The 12,156-nt window shown below is 43.7% G+C and overlaps 1 protein-coding gene across 11 annotated transcripts in view; it reads right to left on the bottom strand.

The window, feature by feature from the left end:
- The window catches only part of CD36 (CD36 molecule (CD36 blood group)), an 87,399-nt gene that overhangs the window by 36,632 nt on the left and 38,611 nt on the right, over positions 1–12,156 (bottom strand). The window contains exon 1 of one of the 11 annotated variants that reach the window (XM_048836490.2): positions 10,502–10,630. The exons of 9 other annotated variants lie outside the window; for them this stretch is intronic. The gene's annotated coding sequence lies outside the window, so the exon portion shown is untranslated. Of the gene's footprint in view, positions 1–10,501; positions 10,631–12,156 lie in introns of those variants that run through there. One more of the 11 variants, XM_048836492.2, reaches the window with a different exon arrangement.

The following is a 12,156-nucleotide window of genomic DNA, read 5'->3' as shown; positions in this document are numbered from 1 at the left end:
CTATTTGAACCAGGGCAAATGGCAAACATGCATGTATCTCTAAGAGCAGATGTGTGTCCATAGAACCTTTTCCCTTAGACTTGATTTCTCCTCTCACTTACACTAGTGTAAATCAGGAGTAAATCTAATGAAGTCAGTGAAATAATGCCAGCATAAAACAAGAAATTGTCAGAATTGCTGAATTAGGAGTTACAAAAATTAATAATTTCAGTGATTCCTGCAAAAAGTAAGAGAGTCAGGAAATTGATATACTTGAATAAAAGCTTCAGTGAAAAAAGATTCTTCTAAAACAAGTGGGCCAGGTCCTCAACTGGTGTAAGTACAGCTTCCCTGAAAGAATGCAGATTTGCATTTGCGGCAGGCCAGGCTTAGGAGGTCCACAAACAGAAGATTCCTTTAGAGCTCAGTAAAAGCAGTGTTAAAGCCTCATAAGCAGTGTGTGACTGTTAAAATAGTTTATCTGGTGTTCTTACATTTTTAAACCATCTAATGTTCTTAACCATAATGTATTTGTAAGTGTTTGTGCAGTGTCCCAAGTCCCTAGGCGTGTGCATGTGCTGACAGGGGAGCAGGGCAGTACTTTAGAAATAAAGGGGTATATACTTCAGCTTTTACAATGGGCATTCTTTCCGCTCTGCTGATTAGTTGTTCACCCCAGTTCCTTCTCTCATAGTCTCTTCACTTCAATCTGCCCTTCTGGCTCTTCCCTCGCACCTGTTCTCCTTTCATCTCTCCCTCTTATCCCCTGCCCACTCTTCACACATCTTTCTGTTTCTCTAATTTCCTGCTACTGAAAACCTTATGAATCATAGAACTGACATGACATATGTCACCATCCCATTGTTCATTCTGCTTTTATATTATGTCCTGTCCCCCACAACCATTGTCTGTCTTGTCTATTTAGACTGTAAGCTGTTCAGGGCAGGGGATGGCTGTTACTATGTACTGTTTGTACAGTACTTAGAACAATGGGGCCCTGATATCAGTTTATGTTACCCCTCGGGGAAACAATATGATAAACAATATTATTAATAATAATAATTAAATCATATGCTATTACTGTGCCTTTGAAGAATACTCCCAGATGCTGATTCTGGGAAGAACTTAAGCACACGCTTCCATCCATCCATATTTATGACAGAATTTAAGCACATGCTTAATTTGACCACTGACTTCAGTGGCATTTAGCAGGAGCTTGAAGTTAAGCAAATGCATGTGCGGTGCTCTGAATAGGCATGCCAGGGCATTGGAGATGTCAGCAGGAGTTCTACCTACAGAATGATACCATATGACGGATGCTCATATACCACCAGGAAGGGTGTGTTCTAAATACCTGGACAGATCAAATAGGATGAGATTAGATACCACAAATGCTGTGATAAGGTGGTAAAGAGCAGAGCCATGTGATATATTTACTTCGTGATGAAGCTCCTCTGCACTCGCCCACTAATCCATCCATGCCATGGTTAATTTTAACATTCCAAACTTCCGAGCAGCTTCATACAGCTGCCATTTTAGAAAATCTGCCTGCAAGAAAAATGTTTCCCTCATCTCTCCCTGACCTCCAACCCTCTCATTATAGTGCCTTGGTAGGCAGTGAAGGAAGTGCCGTCTGCAGTCTTCAATCCATGGCAGGTTTAATATATGATTACATGCATTAAACCATCACCATTCAGTGCTAGAAACAGGAAGGTCCCCAATGTTCAAATGGGACCTGATCCTGGCTTTTAGCAGGTGCTAGCACAGGTTAGGGTCTGGCCAATCTTGACAAGTATGTGTACAAAAATATGGCTCTACAAGGTGTGGTGAGCCCTCAGCTCCCATTGACACAACACAGGATTGGGCCCTATGATTGCATTTGGTGCCAGATACAGCAGAACTCAGGAGAAAGAAAGTGGGTTAGTTCCTAATTTATACTAGTTTCAGAGCTCACCACTGTCACAGAACTTGCCAAATTTTATTCACCTGAGACCTCAGGGTAAGAGCAATGCTGCTCTTTCCTGCATGTTGCAAGTTGCTGCCTGTGCTACTTTGTATTCTGAACGGTTTCTGTTAATATGACATTAATTATCTAGGCTATATTAATTGTAAAGTGGTTGCTTTCTTTTAGGGTTAAGTAAACATACGTGATCAAACATCTAGGAACAAAGAATGCTTGCCATACCCACCAAATGGGGGACTATATCCTGGAAAGCAGAGACTATCAAAAGGATTTTAGGGGCCATAGCGGACGTACATTAGCTCCCAGTGCAACACAATGGCGTAAAGGCCTAATACAATCCTTAGATGTATGAACTATGGAGTAGCAAGCAGGAGTAAGGCAGCAATTTTATCTCTGTATATGGCATCGGCAAGACTGATATGAGAGCACTGTGTCCAGTTCTGGTGTCCTTTTCAGAAGGATGTTTACACATTGGTGATGGTGCAGAGAAGAGCCACAATAATGATTTGTGGGTTGGAAAAAAAAACCTTACAGTAAGAGTGTGACACATGGCTAGAAAGGGTTAAACATCCTACAAAATAAATAACCTACTGAAGACATGTGGGGAGACATTTGTGTTTTTGTATGTTTACCTGTGTATGAGTAGGGTGGACAATGTAATCAACAGTCCCTGTCTATGCTATATTCTGATAATTCAGAGGTCAAAAGAACATCCTATCATGTAAATGAAATGTGAACACGGGATATCTCAGTATTCATCTCTCTTTGAAATGTACTGTGAATGGTGGAGGAACAAGCAAATGGCCTTATGTTAATTTGTATAGCTAAGTATCGGTGATGGACCTTCTTCAAAGTCATGCTAATTACCTTTTGTTCCCCGTGGAAATCCCAATTTGTCAAAGAGGACATGAAATTATATAAAAGATCCTTGGGTCCTGATTCTGTCATCTCAGATCTGCTTACGCTTCATTGGGGAAGTTTGAGTCACAGGACTGAGGTCCCAGTTATGCTGGTACCCCTGAATATGATATTTGGACTTTGGCCTATGACTTATGCACTGAATTCTAAAAAGGAACTCTGCAACTACAAAGCTCACCATCTCCGCTATGAATCTGAACCTCAATGAACTGAACTCATGTCTGTATGTATATTGATCTTTCAACCATACTCTCTCTCTGTTGTTTTTAAATAAATTTTAGTTTAGTTAATAAGAATTGGCTGTAGCGTATATTTGGGTAAGATCTGAAACAGTCATTAACCTGGGCGGTAATGTGTCCAATCCTTTGGGATTGGTAGAACCTTTTCTTCTATATGATGAAATAAGATTTACAGAAATTTTCATCATATTTGACATGGGTACCTGGATGGAGACCTGAGGTTGGATCACTTTAAGGAAACTGTGTTGTTTGGACTTCTGAGTAACCAGTAAGGTAATAAAGAAGCTGTTTTAGGCTGGCTTGGTGAATCTAAGTATTGGAATATCGACGAGCTTTTGGGGGTTTGGCTGCCCCATTGTTTAAAAATAGCCAGAGCTTCGCGAACCAGCTGAGCGGCGGAGAACCAGCTGAGCAGCGGGGACAGCAGAGCAGCTCACAGCAGGAGTTTGCCTGGGACTGGTAAGTATCCGAGTGTGTGTTTGTTTGCTTGCTGAGGAAGTATCCGAGCGTGTGTTTGCTGGGGGGGCAGTGTGAGAGCCTGAGTGAGTGTCTGATTGGCTGCTAGCCTGCAGGGGGCGGGCAGTAGGGTGTCTGTTTGTTTGCGACAGGGAAGCCTGGCTGTTTAAAAATAGCCAGAGCTTCGCGAACCAGCTGAGCGGCGGAGAACCAGCAGAGCAGCTCACAGCAGGAGTTTGCCTGGGAGTTGGCCTGGAGTGAGCCCAGTGAGGCTTACGTCTTGCAAACTGCTCTGAGGAAGCTCGTAGTAGGAAGGTGATATGGAAGGGGGGGGTTCAGCTGTTGTGACCTGCACTGGATGTGCCATGTTTGTCTTTCTTCCACAGGACAGAAGCGACTTTGTCTGTACAAAGTGCAAGCTGGTCTCCATATTGGAAGAGAAGATTGAAGGTCTGGAGCAACAGATAACAACCCTGCGTTGCATACGGGAAACTGAGGATTTTCTGGACAAAACTCAGGATAGGCTTCTAGGGGCACAAAGCTCTACAGATATAGAGCAGGTTGCACAGAGGAGCCAAGAGGCCAGTGAAGAAGCTTGGCAACATGTGACCTCCAGAAGAGGTAAGCGGAATGTCCGGGTTCCAGTAACACAGACACAGGTAACTAACTGCTTTCATGTTCTCTCCACAGGTACCGTTGCGGAGAGTGGACCAGATGATATGTCTGGGGCGAGAAAGCAGAAGGAGACTCTGCTGGTTGGAAGGCATGAGATGCTATGTCCTGAGGTTGGGAGTTCCACGACCACCACTCCCAAGAGGAGAAGGCGGGTGGTGGTGGTCGGGGACTCTCTCCTCTGGGGGACTGAGTCATCTATCTGCCGCCCTGACCGGGAAAACCGAGAAGTTTGTTGCTTGCCAGGGGCTAAGATTCGCGATGTGACGGAGAGACTGCCGAGACTCATCAAGCCCTCGGATCGCTACCCCTTCCTGCTTCTCCACGTGGGCACCAATGATACTGCCAAGAATGACCTTGAGCGGATCACTGCGGACTATGTGGCTCTAGGAAGAAGGATAAAGGAGTTGGAGGCGCAAGTGGTGTTCTCGTCCATCCTCCCCGTGGAAGGAAAAGGCCTAGGTAGGGAGCATTGAATCGTGGAAGTCAACGAATGGCTACGCAGGTGGTGTCGGAGAGAAGGCTTTGGATTCTTCGACCATGGGATGGTGTTCCAAGAAGGAGGAGTGCTAGGCAGAGACGGGCTCCACTTAACGAAGAGAGGGAAGAGCATCTTCGCAAGCAGGCTGGCTAACCTAGTGAGGAGGGCTTTAAACTAGGTTCACCGGGGGAAGGAGACCAAAGCCCTGAGGTAAGTGGGAAAGCGGGATACCGGGAGGAAGCACAGGCAGGAATGTCTGTGAGGGGAGGGCTCCTGCCTCATACTGGGAATGAGGGGCGATCAACAGGTTATCTCAAGTGCTTATATACAAATGCACAAAGCCTTGGAAACAAGCAGGGAGAACTGGAGGTCCTGGTGATGTCAAGGAACTATGACATGATCGGAATAACAGAGACTTGGTGAGATAACTCACATGACTGGAGTACTGTCATGGATGGTTATAAACTGTTCAGGAAGGACAGGCAGGGCAGAAAAGGTGGGGGAGTAGCACTGTATGTAAGGGAGCAGTATGACTGCTCAGAGCTCCGGTACGAAACTGCAGAAAAACCTGAGTGTCTCTGGATTAAGTTTAGAAGTGTGTGCAACAAGAGTGATGTAGTGGTGGGAGTCTGCTATAGACCACCGGACCAGGGGGATGAGGTGGATGAGGCTTTCTTCCGGCAACTCGCAGAAGCTACTAGATCACATGCCCTGATTCTCATGGGTGACTTTAATTTTCCTGATATCTGTTGGGAGAGCAATACAGCGGTGCATAGACAATCCAGGAAGTTTTTGGAAAGCGTAGGGGACAATTTCCTGGCGCAAGTGCTAGAGGAGCCAACTAGGGGGGGCGCTTTTCTTGACCTGCTGCTCACAAACCGGGTAGAATTAGTGGGGGAAGCAAAAGTGGATGGGAATCTGGGAGGCAGTGACCATGAGTTGGTTGAGTTCAGGATCCTGACACAGGGAAGAAAGGTAAGCAGCACGATACGGACCCTGGACTTCAGGAAAGCAGACTTCGACTCCCTCAGGGAACGGATGGCCAGGATCCCCTGGGGGACTAACTTGAAGGGGAAAGGAGTCCAGGAGAGCTGGCTGTATTTCAAGGAATCCCTGTTGAGGTTACAGGGACAAACCATCCCAATGAGTCGAAAGAATAGTAAATATGGCAGGCGACCAGCTTGGCTTAATGGTGAAATCTTAGCGGATCTTAAACATAAAAAAGAAACTTACAAGAAGTGGAAGGTTGGACATATGACCAGGGAAGAGTATAAAAATATTGCTCGGGCATGTAGGAATGTTATCAGGAGGGCCAAATCGCACCTGGAGCTGCAGCTAGCCAGAGATGTCAAGAGTAACAAGAAGGGTTTCTTCAGGTATGTTGGCAACAAGAAGAAAGCCAAGGAATGTGTGGGCCCCTTACTGAATGAGGGAGGCAAACTAGTGACAGAGGATGTGGAAAAAGCTAATGTACTCAATGCTTTTTTTGCCTCTGTTTTCACTAACAAGGTCAGCTCCCAGACTGCTACGCTGGGCATCACAAAATGGGGAAGAGATGGCCAGCCCTCTGTGGAGATAGAGGTGGTTAGGGACTATTTAGAAAAGCTGGACGTGCACAAGTCCATGGGGCCGGACGAGTTGCATCCGAGAGTGCTGAAGGAATTGGCGGCTGTGATTGCAGAGCCATTGGCCATTATCTTTGAAAACTCGTGGCGAACCGGGGAAGTCCCGGATGACTGGAAAAAGGCTAATGTAGTGCCAATCTTTAAAAAAGGGAAGAAGGAGGATCCTGGGAACTACAGGCCAGTCAGCCTCACTTCAGTCCCTGGAAAAATCATGGAGCAGGTCCTCAAAGAATCAATCCTGAAGCACTTGCATGAGAGGAAAGTGATCAGGAACAGCCAGCATGGATTCACCAAGGGAAGGTCATGCCTGACTAATCTAATCGCCTTTTATGATGAGATTACTGGTTCTGTGGATGAAGGGAAAGCAGTGGATGTATTGTTTCTTGACTTTAGCAAAGCTTTTGACACGGTCTCCCACAGTATTCTTGTCAGCAAGTTAAGGAAGTATGGGCTGGATGAATGCACTACAAGGTGGGTAGAAAGCTGGCTAGATTGTCGGGCTCAACGGGTAGTGATAAATGGCTCCATATCTAGTTGGCAGCCGGTATCAAGTGGAGTGCCCCAGGGGTCGGTCCTGGGGCCGGTTTTGTTCAATATCTTCATAAATGATCTGGAGGATGGTGTGGATTGCACTCTCAGCAAATTTGCGGATGATACTAAACTGGGAGGAGTGGTAGATACGCTGGAGGGGAGGGATAGGATACAGAAGGACCTAGACAAATTGGAGGATTGGGCCAAAAGAAATCTGATGAGGTTCAATAAGGATAAGTGCAGGGTCCTGCACTTAGGACGGAAGAACCCAATGCACAGCTACAGACTAGGGACCGAATGGCTAGGCAGCAGTTCTGCGGAAAAGGACCTAGGGGTGACAGTGGACGAGAAGTTGGATATGAGTCAGCAGTGTGCCCTTGTTGCCAAGAAGGCCAATGGCGTTTTGGGATGTATAAGTAGGGGCATAGCGAGCAGATCGAGGGACGTGATAGTTCCCCTCTATTCGACATTGGTGAGGCCTCATCTGGAGTATTGTGTCCAGTTTTGGGCCCCACACTTCAAGAAGGATGTGGATAAATTGGAGAGATTCCAGCGAAGGGCAACAAAAATGATTAGGGGACTGGAACACATGAGTTATGAGGAGAGGCTGAGGGAGCTGGGATTGTTTAGCCTGCAGAAGAGAAGAATGAGGGGGGATTTGATAGCTGCTTTCAACTACCTGAAAGGGGGTTCCAAAGAGGATGGCTCTAGACTGTTCTCAATGGTAGCAGATGACAGAACGAGGAGTAATGGTCTCAAGTTGCAGTGGGGGAGGTTTAGATTGGATATTAGGAAAAACTTTTTCACTAAGAGGGTGGTGAAACACTGGAATGCGTTACCTAGGGAGGTGGTAGAATCTCCTTCCTTAGAGGTTTTTAAGGTCAGGCTTGACAAAGCCCTGGCTGGGATGATTTAACTGGGAATTGGTCCTGCTTTGAGCAGGGGGTTGGACTAGATGACCTTCTGGGGTCCCTTCCAACCCTGATATTCTATGATTTTATGATTCTATGATTCTTTGCCATTCACCCTAACTGAGTGACCACAACTGGCTTCCCACTAGAACCCTGGTAACAAAGACATTTAAGGAGCTTTGTTTAGTTTATCGAAAAGGAGAGTGAGAGTTTACTTGCTAATAGCGTATAAATACACTATACAGGGAGAAAATACCAAGTTACTAAAAGAGTCTTTAGTTTAACAGAGAAAGGCATAACAAGAACCAATGGCTGGGAGCTAAACTCAAGTTAATAATAAGGCACAAAGTTTTAACAGTGAGGGTGATTAACCGCTGGAACAAACTACCAAGGGAAGCAGAGGATTCTAAATCTCTTGATATCTTCAAATCAAGATTGGATGCTTTTCTGGAAGATATGATTTAGTCAAACACAAGCCACTGGCCTCAGAACAGTGGAAACTGGCTTAATTTGGAGCTCTGCAGAGGACAAAAAGTCCATATTGCAAAGGATGTCAAAATTTTGACATTTGGCTTTGTTCTCAATCTGAATTAAATCCTAATATTTCAAAATTGTGAAGAAAAATTCTAAAATATATATCATCTTGTTTCAAGTTTGACTTTTTTTATTTGCATTATAGCATAATCTATAATGTGTTTTTCCAAAACTGTTGAAACAGGACATTGTAACGTTGTCTGAGCTTCTTTTTATTCCAATTGGTATTTCACTTTCAAGAGAACTGCATATCCAAACAGAATATTGTTCCATCAAAGCTTTTCTGACCAGTTCTAGTGAAATTCTTTGGCCTGCGTTATACAGGAGGTCAGATTAGGTGATCTAAAATTACTTTCTGGCCTTAAAAATCTATGCATTTATGAAAGTAGCAAACTCGATTTGCCAATTGTTAGTAATAACTTTTGTCATAATTCCCTACTTTTGTAACTCTAAAGCATTCACCACTTTCCTACCAAACACAATGCAATAACTGTCTAGATGCATCCCAAGTTATGCAATCTAGAAATCTTGTGTAATGGCTAATTACTTTCAGATAACAAGGTTACAGACAACCTTCAACTGCAGATAGAAATAAGTATGTAACCCTTAGCTATCATCATTTTACAGCTAAATAACATGAAGATAAAAATATGACATAACAATTGATAAAACAAGTTCCAGTTCAGAGCACACCCACTCCATCATTATGTTATATGTATTGTGCAAAAAAGAATATTATATATAATGCCATGAAACAATTTTATTTTAGTATTAACAAATTGATTTTAGCATTAGCAACACTATTCAACAGTGATCCCCTTCTACAATGCTGGGCATGAAGATCATTTAAGGCTTTTTACTTTTTGCTGTCTATGAAGTTGATCTTTGAAATCCTCTTTATTTTATGAGAACAGCTTAAATATCTTTTCAAACCTCTGTGAATAGTGGGGGAAACAAAAAAATGTCCTTACAACTTTGTTCATTGGCTTCATTTAGTAGGGCTATTTATGTGTTATGAATGCCTGTCTAAAGGGACACTGCCTAATCAAGTTTAGCCCAAAATTTAGATTGTGTAAAAAAAAAGCCTTTACAAAAACCTAAGAACTGTGTCAGCCTTTTCCTAGGGTGTTCTTTGCATTCTCTCAGACAGTTGTTTTTAAACAAATAAGCACTGCCTTACAATTTTTAGCAACCCAGACACTGGAGCCCTATGTTCCTGAAAGCAAAACTGACATCCTTTATGTCAGAGGTCCCCAACTGTTGGGCATGCCCCACAGGGGGACATGGAGAAACAATCAGGAGGCATGGCTGGGGCCCAGACCAGCCCCTATGGGGGCGCAGGGAGGGAACATCACCAAGTTCCACTCCTGGCCCCGGCCCCGCACGCACTGGGCCCCCGGCCACAGCCGAGGCTCCGCTCCCGCCCCCACCCCCAGCTGTGGCCGCAGCCTTGGCCCTCTTGCCCCGTCCACATCCCCCCCTCCTGGAACTGCGGCCCCACTCCCGGTCCCGGTGGGCGTGGGGGAGCGGTCAGGGGTAAGGAGGAGCGTGAGTTAAAAGGTTTGGGGACCACTGCTGTATGGTCATTGTCCCAGCAGAGGGAAATACAAATGGGAAACAAATAGCATAAATAGTGAAAAGTGAAATGGATTCTGAAACATCTCAGTGTTAATAATAAACAGTTCTGACAACCTCATGTATTCAAAAATTATGAGTCATGTCTTAAAAATCATGATGGTTAAAAAAATTACTTTAGAAGCTATTTTCATTTGCCTTCTGTTTTTTGATCCTTTGGTGTGCATTAAAGTCATGTTTTCAAGCTTTTTCCACAACTGAGGGCTACAATGTTACTTTTAGTTAAAAAAATGAAAGCTGTGATTCCTACATATTCACTTGACAAGGAACTGGAGCTTTAATAAAATCACCAAATATCACAACACTTGCAATAAAATGAGGAAAGTTGCCAACCTTGAATATATGTTACTAGTAACGGGGAAGAAAATTTTTTGTTTTAATAGACGATTAATTGGACAATGTGATTTAAATAAGTAGAACTTTTCAAAATCTGCTCTTCCCCCTCCCCCCCCCCCCCAAGTTACAAGTAAATATCCTGGGGATCTCTTCTCTCACTAAACCAAGGACTGTATAGGTGGAGATTCCTCTCATTATTACATTTCCATCATATGACTTACCTTGAAAGAGAGTGAGTTGATTTTCAGCTAAATACACCAGGATTCAGCATATGACTTTCAGTGTTACCAGGATATAAGCATCTAAATCCCCGCACTGAAAACACAAACTTGTGGGAGGGTTTATATATTCCAGAATATGTCACCTCCCTGAATATTATCATTTGCTAGCAGGAAAAGTGATGTAGTATTGCTGTATGGGATCTATTTTTACAGTCTGACTGAAACCCATTACCTATATCTGGTGGTAAAATACTCAGCAGCTGTATTTTTTGTCAAGTTCTGATCCAAGTAAGGCAGGGGTCAGGGAGATAAAGGGGAACTCACTTATTTAGTTGCCTGTAATCTGTTCTGCATCCTGTCCCATTTGCCAGATTAAAAGAATGGAGTTGAGTAATAAGAATAATAAATTCCATACTTCTTATAATAAATACATAATAATAAATAAAGTATATGCATACTCATCATTTTTTAAAACAATCTTAGGATGTCATTGTTTTGTTATACAAACACTGTATTTTTATTACAGGCATTGGGCTGTCATAATGCCAGACAAGTTATAACCCAAATTTAATCACACGTGTTACTGTCACGGGTGGAATTAGAATATTAGAACCACAGGGTTAGAAGGAACCACAAGGGTCATCTAGTCTAACCCCCTGCCAAGATGCAGGATTTGTTGTGTCTAAATCATCCAAGACAGATGGCTATCCAGCCTCTTTTTGAAAGCCTTCATTGAAGGAGCTTCCACAACCTCCCTAGGCAGTCTGTTCCATTGTCCTACTCTTCTTATGGTTAGGAAGTTTTCTTTCCTGAGATTCAATCTAAATCTGCTATGCTGTAATTTGAATCCATTGCTTCTTGTCCTGCACTCTGTGGCAAAAGAGAACAACTTTTCTCCATCTTTTTTATGGCAGCCTTTCCAGTATCTGAAGACTACTATCACAAACACTCTTAATCGCCTCTTTTCCAAATTAAACATAGCCTATTCCTTCAGCCTTTGCTCATATGGCTTGCATTACACCCCTTTGATCATTTTGTCGCTCGCCTCTGGATCCTTTCCAGTTTCTCTATATCCTCTCTATACACTGGTGACCAAATTGGACACACTACTCCAGCTGAGACCTAACCAGCACCAAGTAGAGCGGTACTCTCACCTCCCGTGACTTGCATGCTGTGCCTTTCTTAATGCAATCTAAAATTGTATTTGCTTTTTTTTTGCAACAGCATCTCACTTTGCTGACTCATGTTAAGACTGTGACCCACCACAACTCCCAGATCCTTGTCAGCAGTGCTGCTGCTAAGCCAGTTGTCAAGGTTCCTTCCCCACTCTGAACTCTAGGGTACAGATGTGGGGACCTGCATAAAAACCTCCTAAGCTTACTTTTACCAGCTTAAGTTAAAACTTCCCCAAGGTACAAACTATTGTACCTTTTGCCCTTGGACTTCCACTGCCACCACCAAACATCTAACCGGGTTTATTTTTGAGAAAGCATTGTTTGGAAAGGTCTTTCCCCCCAAAATCCTCAGCAAAACCTTACACCCCCCTTCCTGGGGAAGGTTTGATAAAAATCCTCACCAATTTGCATAGGTCACCACAGATCCAAACCCTTGGATCTTAAGAACAATGAAAAAAAGCATTCAGTTCTTACAAGAAG

The sequence above is a fragment of the Caretta caretta genome, chromosome 1 (genome assembly GCF_965140235.1).
Source record: "Caretta caretta isolate rCarCar2 chromosome 1, rCarCar1.hap1, whole genome shotgun sequence".
NCBI classification, from domain to species: Eukaryota; Metazoa; Chordata; order Testudines; family Cheloniidae; genus Caretta; species Caretta caretta.
This window is presented reverse-complemented; position numbering and strand designations above follow the sequence as displayed.